Source organism: Misgurnus anguillicaudatus, chromosome 12 (genome assembly GCF_027580225.2).
Source record: "Misgurnus anguillicaudatus chromosome 12, ASM2758022v2, whole genome shotgun sequence".
NCBI lineage: Eukaryota > Metazoa > Chordata > Actinopteri > Cypriniformes > Cobitidae > Misgurnus > Misgurnus anguillicaudatus.
In genome coordinates this window covers 39,133,249-39,150,906 of record NC_073348.2, presented here as the reverse complement: position 1 = coordinate 39,150,906, position 17,658 = coordinate 39,133,249, and positions in this window count along the sequence as shown.

The following is a 17,658-nucleotide window of genomic DNA, read 5'->3' as shown; positions in this document are numbered from 1 at the left end:
AACCAACATAGAAAATTGAGTCAATGTTTTCTCATTTATCTTAAGTATTTTCAGGTGACTAAAATCTGGCATGTCGGACTAATGTTGTTTTTGCAAGTTTCAGTTATTCAGACCGGGTGATTTGCAACATCTCCATGCATTTCCTTCTGAGGAAATCGTTGCTAATGTGTCTCAGCATGCAGTATGTAAAGCACGCTCGCTGCCTACACCATGTGTCCACTTGTTACTACAGTAGAGGAATCAAACACAATGCAGTCAATTGTTGAAACACAATGGTACTGTGTGTTATGTACATCGCCACACAAAGGGGCTTCTACAGTTGCATAATAGCGGGCTTGTATACAGTAATTGTAGAGGAGTGAACTCCAGAGGCCAAGGACGTGGGTTCGATTCCCACTGAACGCATTGACTGTTGAAAATGTATTACTAAGTTGCCTTAAAGTTGTTGAACGCATAAATAAATAAATATGTCACATTAACACGTCACCTATCAGTGACCACGTCACTTATCAAATGCATTAATACTGTGCTACGGTATATGTTACTGTACCAAACAAATATCTGCAGGGTTCCCACACCTTAGTTAACTTCAAGGACCTTTCAAGGACTTTCCAGGTCCAATACCCTCAAATTCAAGGACTAAATGTGGGGACACATTTCTAGTGAGAGCAAGGTTATGTGTTACCTTTTAAGATACATTGTTACAGTTCACTTTTGAGGGAACTCGCACTGCGGCACTGCGGTGACACTTTGGAGACGCCTCCAAAGTTAAGTGCATTTGAATGAATCAACATTTGTATACAGAAGATATAAGCATTTAAAACAGTTTATTGTTCGCTAGAATTTTTATAATATTATCCTACATTACACAGGGAATTATATGGATTTTTCCCCAGAAAACTTCTTGCATAAAATAGATTCAAGCACCTTCAATGACCTGCACTTATGTATGTATATTTTCAAAAACTTCCCAGGGCCTTGAATTTTTTCCCCAGATTCACAAACTTGGAAGGATTTCAAGGACTCCTGGGAACCCTATATCTGAGACTGAAGTTGATATATAAATGAAACTTTGAGATACATCTTGAGCTATTAAAGATTCACACAAATTCTGCACATGCAAGTAAATTGCTAGAAGCTTCATTTGGGCCTGGCTGTGTAAGAGCAAAACCTGGGTGATGACATTTTCCTCTGGGTAATTTCACACGCTGTTATGTACAATAGTTTGGGTGTTGCAGCTTGGCACATAATGTTCTGGCCAAATCTATAAGCACCCTATCATCTTGTGAAACTTTACGATGTACCTGTTGTTCACGGCACTAGACGGGGCTTGAAGTGCACCTGCGTGTGCTCGCGGCCTCAGATCGCTAAAGTGTAGCTTCACCACCCTAAATGAAAAGATGTGGAAAGAGGTCACACGGGGAGACCAGTTGTGCAGCTGGACTGGTTTTGAAATGTCATAACACTCCTTTGCTCCCCTGAACCTGATGGTTTGCCTAGAGGACAGGACCCGGCTGTTTGATGCTGGGATTTTATTACATGTCCTCGGAGGAATGGTAATGAGAGCATCACAGCAGGATGAGGGTATGTGAATGCAAATATCTTGCTTCATATGCCACTTATCTTCATTTATCGGCTTGTTGGGTAAAACCCGAGCCTGTGACGCCCGAAGGCGACTTATTCATTTCCAAAGGAGCTGCTGGTGTAATCGAATCTGTGGAGAGAGTATTAAAAAATTGATTTTCTAGATGCAATATGTGTTTACTTTTAGATTACGTTTTCAGGTACACCAGGGCAAGCCGTGCATGTGCAGAAATAGCTCAATAAATAAGCTTGGGAGAAAGGGAAGGGCAGACAGAGCAAAAACTGTAATCGTAATAATCATTTATGCATATATCGATCTTTTTATAGTATAATACTGGGAAGACTTTGTTTCCTCCCCAATCTTTTTGAGAAAAACAAGATGCCATCCAAACCAAAGAGCGTAAATGGTAACAGGAAATTCTTGTCCCTCCAGGAAGACATGTTGAATAATAATTGCTATTTATCACTAAAAACTTTAACCAGACGTTTAATGCACCAAGCAAAACCTTTAAAAGCACAAAATCGCAATGTTGTTTTTGTTTGTTGCTCATTCAGTGCCACTATTTTGTGTGTCACTTTAATTGTGTCTACATGATGCAAGAGGACATTTTGGAGACGGCTCTTTAAAAGGTAATGATTGTCTCACACATGTAGCACCTCATTATAATGGTTGCATCCAGCGAACAAATTATACAAGGACTTTTATTAGGTTGATGAAATGTGTAAAAGGTCATGCGTTGGATTCCAAGGGAAAAAAATAAAGGTGCTTCACGATGCTAAAGAAGAACCATTTTGGGCTAAATGGTTTCATAAAAAAACCTTTAGCATGGGTTATTGGGTTATTTTCAACCAAGCGTTTAACCCAACAATGGTTTAAAACAATACAGCATAGGTTAAACTTCACCAACGGCTGTGTTTGTCTCTTTTTGACCCAGCGATGGGTTGAAAATAACCCAGCATTTGGGTTATTTTTCCCAAATTAGACCCCTTAATACAATTTGCATCCTGGTTGCTACAACTTACTCCCACAGTTGTCTATCATCATGTGCATGAGTTTTTATTCTCCATCTACAGTACACGAGTCCTTCACATTTACTTTCTTTTCTACCACCTTCAGTAAACCAGTTAACATTTGCACAATGATTGTTTCTATTTCCTTTAAATGTCATTAATCTTCCAGCAACGAATTTCTTGTCTTTGAATTGACAGGTTAAACCTGTCAGCATTATTACCACATCCGTGTGGATCCAATTTTGATTTTGTCAAGGTGATTAACAATAAAATTCTTTTACAAACAGTCATATGAAATATGTGTTTTAACAAAGATTTTAGTTTGAATGTCAAATGCATCACAATCTTCTACATTAATCAATAAACACACCCGTGTGTGTGCTTTAAATCCAATGACTCATTGATCAAATACAAGCTTATATCAGAAAGAATTTCATACTAACACCATAAATCGGTCGATTGTTCTGTAATGATGGATGAGGACAAGCAATGACTATGATCCTGGTTGGTTTGCCTCATACAGTAAGGTCACAGATGACAAAGGTTGTATGCCACACATAATGTCATCTCTTTAAAAACAGAAAGCGTCACCAATATATGTTTAAAATGAGACAGACTGCCGAAGGAATATACACAAGGACAAAGCTGCACTTTTTTAAATAAAGGTCCTTAAAAGGTTCTTAGCAATGCCATAGAACCACCATTTTTGGTTCCTTAAAGAGCCGTATTGTGCGGTTTATCCTTTCCTTACCTTCAAAACTTTTATGCTACACTTAGCATGTTATCACAAATGTTCCCACCAAGCATTAGCCGTCATTTCACCATTAGGTTAACTATACACGATATAGTCTGGCTATGAGTAACCCACTTCTAACCAAAATGAACTTGAATTTGATTATATGTCATTTTTGATAAAATAACTAAACATATATAATTTTTATTTTCTTATTTTTTTCATAAAAATACTATATTTAATTTTTTTATTTTATAATTTTTTATTTTATAATTTTTTTGTTTTATTAAATTTTTCTTTTATTATTAATTTTTTATTTATTTATAAAATAATATATTTTATTTTTTATTTTATTAAATTGTTTATTTTATAACATTTTTATTATATTGCATTTTTATTTTATTACATTTTATCTTTATTTTATTTTATTACTTTTGTCTTTATTTTTTATTATTTTGTTTTTTATTTTAATTTTTATTTATAATTTGTTTTACTTATTTTTATTTTATAAAATACTATATTTATTTTTATTTTATACATTTTTATTTATTTATTTTTATATATGTTTCATTATAAAATACTATATTTCGTTTTTTATTTTATTAAACTGTTTATGTTATTACATTTTAATTTAATTTAATTTAATTTAATTTAATTTAATTTAATTTAATTTAATTTAATTTAATTTAATTTAATTTAATTTAATTTAATTTAATTTAATTTAATTTTATTTTATTTAATTTAATTTAATTTTAGCCTTGCTTTTGTCTAGACGCCTGGGCTGTGTTTAGACGGCTATTATACGTCTTTTCAATGGGCTAAGTTATGGAAACTTTTCTGGCTCTTAAAAATATGTACTATGCAAAAATACTTAAACATTCACATTGCAAAACTCCCTTCAAGGCCAACTAAGCTATGTATATGATAACTATGTACATTACCTAGTATAGTTAAACCCAATGACCTTTGCATTGTCGGCAACATGCTCTACCAGTAAAGCTACAAAAATTCTTTCGTCTAGAACGCAGGGGTGTTTTTTCTCATTTCACATGCAGTGAGGTTTTTGTAACAGCGACCATTCATTTACATATAGTGTAGATATCTTATGGTATTGTAGTAAAAACAGCCTATTTATTTGTAGAGGCGGTGTGCCTGGGTAACTTTAACTGTATATTCAGAAGGCTGTGAGCTTATCAAAGCTCTTTTTAAAAACATTTTCAATAGCATCTAATGGCAAACGGCAGGTGTTCTGACAAAGCAGGAGCAGAAATGAGACATTATCAAACTACGGTATGAATTACATTTACAGTAACAATAAACCGCTCAGAAGAATAAAATAATATCACATCATGATGGTTTTCTGTCTTTTTATAAACATGTGTTAATTCAAAGAACCCACAGAAGATACTTCAAAGGTTCCTACTAGTCATCGAGATCTGGACAGTTTAATCTTTTTAAGAAATGCAAACACTAGCGCGCTTGAAGTCCTGTGAATGCCGGCGCCAGATGAAAGACGAGGAATTCACGTCATGAGCTAAAGCAGGACTTTAACCAAGGCGTAGTAGAGCACAAAAGCAGCACGCACCTTACAGAATGCCATTCATAAAGAAATATAATGAATTGCACGCTATATCTCTACACAAACATAACGCACCCGTCAGAGAGAAAACATATAGTGGAAACACTAAACAGGAGATGCTGGAGGCTAATAGATGAATGTTAGGATGAAGCTGAATGTGTGTGTGTGGACCAGAACCATCTGAAATTTATATTTCATCTTTCACTTAAATTCTTTAGGAGAAGTAAAAATGGAAACAAACATACAGTACAAGTACAAGAGCTATATTTTCTAATTACGTTTATGCATTTGGCAGACGCTTTTATCCAAATCCACTTACATTGCATTACAAGCTACGTATTTTATTAGTAAGTGTGTTGCCTAAGCCAAGACCTTTTTGCACTGCTAATGCTTAAGCTACAGAAACACAACTACATAAAAATCCCAGCCGCTGGGATGTAATGTAACCCATCCTAGGTTGTTTCAACCCAAAATACTGGGCTATTTTTACCCATTGTTGGGTCAAATACAAACATTTTCTGGGCTTACTTAAAACCAAGCAATTGGGTTTGTCCAGCCTGATCTCACGAGAAATCGTACATATTTTACGAGTTTGTTAATTCGTATCAATTCATACAAAGTTAATCGTGCAAAATTTTATGATTTTCATAAAAAAAACACCTAACCCCGCACCTAACCTCAACGTCACAGGGGTCAAGACAAATTGTACCAACACTTATGAATGTGGTTGTATGAATTGATACGAATTAGCCAACTCGTAAAATATGTACGAATTCTCGTGAGATAACGTTGGTTTGTCCCTTTTGACCCAACGCTGGGTTGAAAATAACCCAGCATTTGTTTAAGTGTAATGTCAGTGGATTGTGTCACATAATTTGGTCCTGGTAAATATGCAATCACAAGCAAGAGTTTTCGGTATGAACACGAGCGCTACTAAAAACCAAATTGTCTGAACATTGCGATCCACATTTATTTTACAACTCTCTACTCATACTGCACGACTTACTTTCAAAGCTATAAAAAATCCTCTTTGCAATAAACGTTTCCTCAGGGAGAGATTTCCGAAACCTTCCTGCGATGGTTCCCATCTTCTAAACTCCACAAGACAGAACAGAGCTGAACACAAACATCAATACTGTATGTAACTAACACACTTCTTTCAGTTTAATTATAGTACATCATTTCTGACATTCCTGCTGGGCAGATGAAGCAGATCACACACAGACAGATCACACACTGTGAATGGATAGTTAGAGGTAAAAACTCTGTATACAAAGAGAGAAAGAACGTTTGTTATTGTAAAAAAGCTTTTATTATTTTCAAAAACTCCAACATATGAAGAGCTCAGATGCAAAAGCTGCTAAACGCCACCTCGTCAAAAAAATAAGACCATGATTTTGACTGAATGCTTTCGGCACGTTTTATACGTTTTTCAAACACTTTCGCTTTAAATCTGGTTAATCCCAGCCTCAAGCCATTCAGAAATACCGGTTTGTTGGCAGAATCCGTTTAATGACACAAATATTTTTTGTGCACAGAAAAATAACTTGATGAATGACTGCGTGTATGTTAAGGTGCAAGAAATTTTATCTGGTTAAAAAAAGGTTTACCGAATATAATAGGATATTGTTGAATATTGCCTTTTACTGTACCTTTATTCAGAAAGGACAGTGAGGAGTGACTGTAGACTTTTTTAGAAGTGATTTTTGCATGCATTTAGAGGGTTTTGCAGAGAAAGACATTTCACCAATAAAATGACTAAAGTGGCATGTCAAAATAAGGCATTCCAATTATTAACTAATAAATAATAATCATTAAAGTGAAATTACTTAATCTAAACATAAGAGCCTAAAAATGCTAATTTACAAGACATCAAAAATACATAAAATGACACAAAGGACTCGCATATCATATGCACGCAAAATTGGAATTTGGCGTATGTATTGCGCGACTTTTTACATGTGTGCTATTATAAGAAACTTTTCTTTTCTAAGCCATTTCTGAAGTATAAAGTCAATTTAAGTTCAGTTCAGTGTAAATGCCTAAGTTGCAAGCATGTTTGATATTCTGCTAATCAACGTGTCTTATTTGTAAACATTTATAGATTTTAAGTATAAAGTGTCCAAATCTGTGATTTGGCCCTTTAAGTGACATTCCAAAGGAATCTCGCTCCTGTAAATGAAACAAAGAAAACTGAAATGGCTTTTAGCACTTTGCATGCCATTTGTTCAGCCTGAACAAAACATAATAAAACTTCTCTGTTGATTTTGTGAAAGGCCTCATTTGAGTGTGTTGATGTTTTTGTTAGATGCACAGTTATTCAGGATTGTTGAGATGTTGGGTTACTCCTATGGAAAAGTCACACTACAGAATTCCTGGAAGTGTCAGTAATTGGTGAGGAAACAGGTTTGGCTCATGACTGATTGAGTCTTTCTGCTGAACTCTGAGATCATGATGCAACTGAGACCCAATACTCAGAAAGACGGGAAAAATGGATGAATTCAGATTTCACCACCACCTTTCCATGCATTTGGCAGACACTTTTATTCAAAGTGACTTACAGTGCATTACATAGTAGTATACATTTCTCACTATGTGGGTTCGAACCCATGACCTTTCACACTGCTAACGCAATCCTCTACCAATGAGCTATTCATGAGAATGCTATTCTATTTCATCTGACAGATTGCAGATTTACAGATGAGAGATTTAAAGTACAGACAGTAACCAAAAAAGCATCCATACAAAAAATACTTCAGTTCTTTCAGCTCATACAGGTTTTACAGATTTTTACAAGGTGGGTGGTTGATTCCTATGAATGTTTTTAATCTTTATACGTGTTTAGTTTCACTTCAAGTCATTTCTGCCCTGATGTAACAGATGAAAGCATTGACATTTTTTACAAGTTACTCAGTAGCAAACCCTGTAAAATTATAACCCAACAGCTTTCCCGCAGCACAGATATAGGAATTTGACGGTATAAGCTTCAGGTCAGCTGATTTCTAAAAATAGACGCATACAACAATAGAGATGGACAGATTATAAATTATGTAAGGATAATTTACTGATAACTCTAAAGCATCTGTTATCATGAAGATTACTTAAAGTGTTTACAACCATAAAGTTATTTTTATGGCCGTTTATTGATATGAAAGACTTTACTTTATTTGCTTTTGCATTAATGGCAGATCGTGTCATGTCAGTGTGGTCAGCAGTGTTGGGGGTAACACATTACAAGTAACGTGCATTACGTAATATTACTTTTCTGAAGTAACGAGGAAAGTAACGCATTACTTTATAAATGTCCACATTAATATTTGAGTTACTTTTTAGTTTAATTAATTTAATTAAAACTTCTCGGGCATAGAAAACATGTGCAAGGCCTGAAAGAGATCAAGCTGCAGCCAGGTAAGTAAAAGTAACGCAAAAGTAACTTAAAACTAACGTAAGTATTACTTTCCATGAAAAGTAACTAAGTAGCGCAATTAGTTACTTTTTTGGGGATTAACTTAATATTGTAATGCATTACTTTTAAAAGTAACTTTCCCCAACACTGGTGGTCACCAGTGATGTGCGGGTTGATCCGAAATGAGCGGGTGCCTGCGGCTGCGGATCGGGTACATTTTTATTTATTTTACATTTTTTTGCGGTCCGAGTTGCGGGCGGGTTAGTTGAAAACGTCGGTCGAGTGCGGGTTGTTTATACATTGACCCGCGCATCACTGGTGGTCACCTATGGCTTTGTCCGTCGTTTTCTTACTGTGATAAAACATCCAATTGTCATACAATCATACAAAGTGAATTGTACAAAAACTTATGATTATTAAAAAATAAAAAACCACCCCTAAACCCAACTTCACAGGAGCAAAAGCAAAGCATACAAAAATGTATTGGTTCATACGAATAAGTCATCTTAAAAATATATACATGTTCACCTGCAGACAATAACAAAAGTCACAAAGGTATATATATATATACAAGTAAACAATGCATTCTGCATGGTAACTATTTGTTAGCGGAATATTGAGCGATTGAATTTTTTTATTTTTATCACATGTGTAAACATATACTAAATACCTTGTTGACTTTATGGTTACCGTTTGAAGATCACATCCCAACACACCCTCTGGAATCACATTCCTAACACCTGAACATCACCGAAACCAAAGCGTGCGCCCTGGGAAACCTCAGGGAACGAGACACACGACAATAAACGCTTGTGATAAATCACACGACACCAGGCCAAGGGTTGAGTCATAACATAAAGGAAAGTACCTTTACTAACATGCCTGAACAAAACCCATCAGCCAACATCACAATGAAAGACAATGAGACACGCCAACAGGTGCTTTAAATGATTTTCACACGATCTGAATCAAGATCATTTGGGCGTTTATTTCTATTAATTGACTTTACATTTTTTTTTATAAAGACTTTTTTATTTGAACACAACAGAAGAGTTCATTTATATCCAAGGGAGGTTACAAAATATCCATTTGATGATGTCAAGTTATTTGACAACAAGTAACACAAGAAGTAATGCACTGACCTTTACTCCAATTCTGAGTATGTTTCTTTTGCAAATGCTACGAATAAAATATCATAATTGATTTTAAATTGCAATACATTTTTCAGTAAGTTCTCAAAATTTTTGGCTTGCAACCTTGGGTGCAATTCATGACATAAAACTTAAAAAAGTTGAATTAAACAAAACATATTAAATTATGTAGTATATTGGTAATAAATGAAGTGCTATTGGTAAGTAGACTTATTTTTAATAATTTAATGTATTTTAGCAAATTTCTGCGCACCATCTTTCAGCCTCAGTTTGATAACCTCTGGCTTAAAGGAAAACACCACTGTTTTTCAATATTTTACTATGTTCTTACCTCAACTTAGACAAATTAATACATACCTGTCTTTTTTGAATGCGTGCACTTAATCTTTGTACAGCGCGTCGTGAATGTGTTAGCATTTAGCCTAGCGCCATTCATTCCTTAGGATCCAAACCATAGACCGTAAAAAAGAGGGACGTTGCATCCCTCCATTGTAATGAATTGGAGCTAAAAATGTCCAATCATGGTCGCCAATCATTCAACCACGCCAATCATAACGACACGTCCCATTTCTACAGCATCAAATTACTAGCTAAAATGAAACTTATCACAAAATGAACACTTGAACATATATCAGCGTGATAACAACTACTTGAAAGGTCCAAAACCATCTTTCAGAAACGTTTATTGGAAGTGTAAATATTTTTTTATGTAGAGCAGAGACCCATATGTTTGAATGGAGAGGGCGGGGTTTATGACTTGTACTGCAGTCAGCCACCAGGGGGCGATCAAAGAGCCAGCGGCTTTACTTTTCAAGACACCAACCACCGTTACATGAGTAGTTACACAAGTAAGTATGGTGGCACAAAATAAAATGTGGCAATTTTTTAAATACTCCTGACTACTCCCCCTCTCGCTCAAACGTCCGTCAATATTACTGGGCCCAAGGTCGAAGTGGTCGGAAGTGTTTGGTGGCTTCTAAATTCAACCCTGTTTGGATCCTAAGGAATGAATGGGGCTAGGCTAAATGCTAACACATTCACGACACGCTGTACAAAGATTAAGTGCTTGCATTGAATAAAGATAGGTATGTATTAATTTGTCTAAGTTGAGGTAAGAACATAATAAAATATTGTAAAACGCTGGTGTTTTCCTTTAAATGCACCAAACAGCAACAAAATGATTTGTTGAGGAGTACATAGAGTACAGTTTTATATTTCCTTGTTTATCATGAAATATTCTCTGCCATATAATTTATGATGTATCGGTACTAAGTCCCGCCTTATTTTACAGCGATTTAAGGCGGCCCTCACACTGAACCCGTCTGGACATTTGACACTTTATTTTCAGACTGTAGAAGCGTTTCATTATCTGAACTTTCTGCTCTGGCACACGGCGACACTGATAAAAGATCTTTGGGCTTGAATCAAAAATCACAGCCCGCTGAAAAGACAAATGACCCCATTATGAATGTTTCATTGAATCCAGTAATGAAAATCTCAGTACAAACGCTTATCTTAGATACTGCCAAGATACCAAAACGTCCCTCCGTCCTAAACACAACATGTCTCATTAGAAACACTCTGAATATGAGTTCATTACAGAGGAAAATAAAGTGAGATCTTTATAAGCTTCGGCTCTGCCACAAAATCAACTGCAATGCACGTTTGATGTACTGTGGACAAGATGTGTTTGTATCGACCAAAGATGATGGAAAATGGAAATTGTCCTGCAATCTCAAAGCTAATAATCTGAGATTTAAGCGTTGAAGTTTACATACTGTAAATTGCAAACTGTGCAGAATACAATAGATACAGATATACACCCACATGTTCACAATATGATTACATCACTATCTGACAAATAAATGAACACGCATGGGTCCAGGTGATTTGTGATTGTACCAAACTAAAGCCTGTTACATCACAAGAACATCCCTTCTGTATCTGACCTGTCAACTTTCTGAACATTTTCCACTGAAGGACAGCCGGTTATTAAAGGTTCATGCCCTCAATCAACATATGAAATTACATATCTTGTATCTCATTTAAGCCAATGGCTTTGCATTAATCAACACACCATCATAATTACAAGCACTAAAAATATTACCAGGGACACTTAGTTACACTTACATAAGAGAGAGAGAGAGAGATTTTGGTACTAGGAAATGTCCTTCTTACGGTATCTCTACGGATACACACAATTAGGAAATTACAAAATACATTAACAAAATCACATACAAAAATGTATCGGCTATAATTCAAGTTTGCATAAAGATAAAAACATTTTTGCATAAATAATAAATGCATAAAAATTGATGCTCAGAGCAACACGTCAAGTCTGAAACATTGCTGTTTTTTGGCCACTCTTTGGAGTTTACAGGCTCGACAAAAATCAATATTTGTTTTACAGTTTCCTCCTGCCTGGGGAACAGAAATTGATTTGCAAAATGTGTTTGTTAAATGCATTTCATAAAACACCTTAATATGAAGAGGATTTTAAATCACTGTTGTACAGTTTGTTGTATAAATTTCCATGAGGTCAACATGTAAAAGCATTTGCAGCGCATGCACAGTACATTTGTAATGTGATGTATGAATTAAATAGGCAAGGTTTATAATTCAGTGCTGTGACTAAAGGCAATGTTAAATTATATATCACTTTAACTTATATATTTAGGATTTTAAACCAACAGCTACATTGAATAATTATAAATGGCCACAATTGCATTATGCCAGTAGTTCTCAAACTTTCTGAAGTGTAGGGTGCATCCGTTTGAGGGCCCCTGAAAGAAAATTCAAGTCATAACAAAACATATTAAATGATGCAATTTGATGCTGTTGGTTAGTAGTCTTATTTTTTCTGAGATTAAATTACACAGAATTTATGATATTATGAAATAATGTATTTTATAAAATATAATAAAACTGGGGCCCCCCATGGCAACATCTTGGGCCCGCCCCCAGTTTAACTTTATTATGCAATAATCTAAACACTGTTTAAATCACTGCTGTACAGTTTGTTATATAAATTTCCATGAGGTCAGCATGTTAATGCATTTGCAGCCCATGTAAAGTGCATCTGTAATGTGATGTACGAGACAGACAAATCAATCTCCGTATCAATACTTCCAGCGCTGATGATGTCAATGAAGTCAAATGTTGATTCATGCTGATGTTAAAGAGTGAAAGGGATGTCAGTGTGTGTGCATGCTTGGATCCAAAGAAGTCTTGACTTCCTTCCAAACAGGAAGTGGGCAGGATGCTCAGAGCTGACACAAACTCTATTGTATGTGTTTCCTGCGACCCACTGCAGGTGCATGACCGACACGCTCAACACGCTGATCTGCATTCTCTCCATACAACACATTTACATGTAGCTTCCTGTGGAAAACTGCTGTGCAGGAGTTGCAGATCAGGGTGGAAAATGTTTGAAAAAGAAAACTATTATAATTGCTACTTCTTGGCTGATGGATAAACAAATAAAACCACACTGGGATACGTTACGGCACAGAGTTCCCATTGTGACAACTTGCCCCATACAGTGTGGTGACTTGACTTGAGCTCCACACACAACGCAATCTCAGTATTATTATGAGGTATAACTTATACGACCACATTTGTGCGTTATGGTAGGATATGCTTTCACCACTGTGACTGTGGGGTTAGGGGTGTGGTTTAATTAATGTTTTTATAATAATCGTACATTTTTGTACGACTGGCTTTGTACGAATTCATACGATTTAGCCAACTCGTAAAATGCATTCTAAAACACACACCCTAAATCTAAGTTATTATATAATAATATACATGCATACAATAAATATTAGTATAACACATTCATGCCCTTGATAAAATGTTTGCTTGCATCTTGTTTTCTTATCTGAGAATTAAACTAATTAAAGGGTTTGCATTAAGAGACCTCAAAACTTCTCACATCTCAAACTCTTCTTTCTCTGCAGAGGATCATATGTGGTCTCCAAACGCTGAGAACAGCAGAATCTAATCCCAAAAATCACATCTCTATTGGGCGGGTGGAACATCAAGAGAGACCTTGAACATTTTCTGCAAACTGCTTACGAGAAACAAACCCTAGAGAAGATAAGAGCTCATGATGAGAGCACTAGACAGACAACAGAAGATTCGGTCTGTGTGCTCGTAAAAAAGGTCTTTAATAAATCTTTGCAGGTGCAGCAAGGAACCGAGTACTAATAAAAACTGTCGTCTCTATAACCAATCTTGAAGAAAGTTTCTAATGTTGAATGATTGGTTTTTCAGTTCAGTACATTGGTTTCTATTATACTAAAAATTGGTATTGATGAAGTATAGCAGAGTGTACAGTGTAGAAGTGTATAGCAGAGGACAGACATATAACTTAAAAAAATCAACCTTCAAACATAACAACCACCCTAGCTTAGCTTCACTAAACCTGCAAGATCATACTAAAACTAAACATAACTCCTTATTTTGAAACTAGAAACTTACCATCAGTTAAGTAAGAGAAATTTTACACAGAATTTATGATATTATGAAATTAATGTATTTTATAAAATATAATAAAACTGGGGCCCCCCATGGCAACATCTTGGGCCCGCCCCAGTTTGAGAACCACTTTGTTATGCAATAAACTAAACAGCATAAGCAAAAAGATGTTTCACAAGTAACTGTGTTTGTAAGTTATGCAGCAAAGTGCAGAAAACACACATGTTCAAATTCTCACAGACTGACAGCTTGAATAATGTATAGTGTTGATGTGAGGGGATCTTATAGAGATGAAGTTGTATCAATAACCCAACAGGTCCACCAACAGCTTATGGCACATTATATACTGTACTGCTTTTTAAAAAATAGCATGTAAGACAGTATGCTGTACACACTAACAAATTTTGCAAATAGTAGTAAGCTGCATTTATGTTACGTATGTTGGATATACTCTGCTGTATACTCATTTCAGCAAGAATAGGGTATCCAGACAAGCCATGCCTACCAAAAATTCATATAATGTGCATATTATGCATAATGTAGTATGCTATTCTAAACATACATGATAGAGAGAGATGGTATGATACTGCCACGTTCCAAATATTTTCATTTAAATTCACAATGGCAGTAAACAACACCAGGTCCTGCTTCAGGCGACACAGTCTGTATGTGTTATCTTCAAACATCTGCCATTACAGCGCTGCTCCCACGGCAACACTACGGATTCATATCTCAACAATTTCAGATAAGATGACATGGGGACACTAAAGCTGGTGGGAATAAATGTGAAACACTGATGGAGCGACTGAGCTTCTCTTTCTTTATTTTCTTTATCTTGCTGTCACTATTGTATAATTACTGTAAATCTGTCAAGCATGGACAAAAATTGAAGGCCACATGGTTTATAAATTATATGAATGATTATATCATTGCAGGTACTTTTACTTTTGTTGTCCAGGTCAACTCAAATGGTTATATATATATATATATATATATATATATATATATATATATATATATATATATATATATATATATATATATATATATATATATATATATATATATATATATATATATATTAACTCTTTGGTACTCATTGTCATGAATTACACGATGGTACAGGCAAAAACAATATAGCTGAAATTGATTTTCTGTTGTCCGAATTAGTCAGGCTGCGTCCGAAACCGCCTACTTCCATACTATATAGTAGGCAAAAAGCAGTAGGCAAGGTAAGTAGTATGACCTACTACTTCCGCCAAGATCCCGAAGTGTTCATTCGATGGACACTCTGCTATCCCAGGATCCTCCAGGAGAGGGTTTATCCAACGAAGACGACGACGAAGGGGCATTATTCTATTAAAAAAGGCCGAAAGCGGTGACACGTTTTTATTCAAATGCAACTACAAATATTTAAACTGCGCTAGTTTAACGTAATTCCAGTTAACGACTGACTTGTTGTTATGACGACGTATGTCACGTGATGTATCAACATGGAGGATGTAGTACTATAAAGTACCTACAGTTTTAACAGTCGATGAGCAGGTACTTCATCTAATTCAGTACCTACTATCACTGTATGCGATTACAGATGCAGCCGCAGTGTCAACTCTGTTACCGTCAACCTCTGTTACCAATGTAACAGTGTTGACAATATGTAACATAAATGACATTCATACACAGATAAAGTCTCTCTCTCTCTCACATGACTGTCAACACTGTTACTCTACTTTGGTTTGGCAGTAACAGAATTGACACTCACAAGAAATCATGATTTTTAGCTATATTATTATATATTTTCTGCTTGTGTCCTCAAAAGACACAAGCAATATAATTTTTAGTCTGTTTATTTCAGATACCATAAGATTATAATTATTATCAAATCCAGTTAAGCAAACGTTTCACAATTTTGCAAATATTTAGGAGGTCAAAGATTATGTTTCATCGTAATACATTACTCCTACACAAATCACGGCGCATTAAAACACTGAAGCAGGAGATTTACACAAAGCTGTGATTTAAAATCAAGCTTTAAGCATCATTTACTCGACGGAGGTGAAAATCTGTGAAAGAATAATTATGAAATGAAAAATTAAATAACAGCTTTAAGCAACTTTAAGGTGGCTCTGAATACTAATATTAATTCACTTTTATGAGTGCAGAATAAGAGATCATTGTACTTATGGATCCTGTATGTCATACTGTAATGCTTATCAACATTGATAATCATGTATTGACACGTTAAGTACAATGCGGCCTTATGCTCTAGTCAAGTATTCTTATACTAAAGCCCTTTGATTGAGTACAAATCTTTGACATAACTTCAACTCTTCCACTGTTGCTCGACTCTTTACACAGACTGAAGGCAGACAGATGAGCAGTCAGAGATCTTCACTTCAGATGGGCTGTGAATTCATCACAAAGAGTCAACCGAGTCTCAGCTGGTTTCACACATCTCTTGTTACCAGCCTCCTCTCTACTGACATCAATATTTCTGCCACAGCAGGGTTTAGGCAGGTCAGTTTAGTCATTTCTCTATTGCTACGAGCTTTAAGAGTCTCTACAGCCGCGCAGATACGTTACACAATGTCACAGGGTAAAGATCGAATTTCAAAGGCCTTAGTTTTGATCGAAATTCCCCAGACTTTACACTGCTTAACCCGTGACAGTCGTGTAATCCCAAGCTGCTTCTCTAATGATGCCGGTCGTGACTTTTGTTCATTTCAGTTGCACAATTCGACCTCTAATCTGATCCTTTAGAAAGCCATCAATACAGAAATCAGCTTCTCAACAGTTTCGAGCTTGTCACACAGAAATGAAAAATCTTTTTTGGGATCTCTTTACAGGGTTCCCACACCTTAGTTAACTTCAAATTCAAGGACTTTCCAGGTGCAACATTTCAAGTGAGAGCAAAGTTACATTGTTACAGTTCTCTTTCGAGGGAACTCGCGCTGCGTCACTGCGGTGACACTTTGGGGACGCCTCCAGGGGTAAGTGCGTCTGAATGTGTATATCCAATTCAACCAATGATGAGGCTTAACGACAAAGACAGGGTGACGCGGGAGGCAGGAAGCCTATCGGAAACATTGCCAAAGACGGCGTTACAGGGATGCAGGAAGTATGGCAAGAGAGACGCAGCATCTCGTTCCCTTCTCAGGGAACAACAGTTACATACGTAACCCCGAGACATTTCCATGTGTCAAACACATCTATGCAAAAAAGCATTTTGGTATGAATCAACATTCGCATACAGAAGATATAAGCATTTAAAGCGAACAGTTTAGCACGTGTGCTTAAAAAGTCTAGAATTTGTATGATATTATCCTACACTACACAGGAAATAATGTGGATTTTTTCCAGAAAAAATAGATTCAAGCACTTTCAATGACCTGTATCTATGTATATTTTCAACAACTTCCCAGGGCCTTGAATCCCCCACCCCAGATTCACAAACTTTCAAGGATTTCAAGGACCCGTGGGAACCCTGTCTTTAATATTTCAGTAACTTCTCTTGGAGAACAATGAGATTAAATAAAGATCTTTCCTCAAATTTCCTCCTTTCTGTGTACTCTCACATGCCATACATCTAGAGTTTCAGAAGAGATGTCACGGTGTCCAAATGTGCTCCAAGATACAAGTCTATGATCAAAAGTCAGTCAAACTCAATTCTGCTCTCTTTATCTATGAACGAGCGTCATCTGAGTGATAACATAAC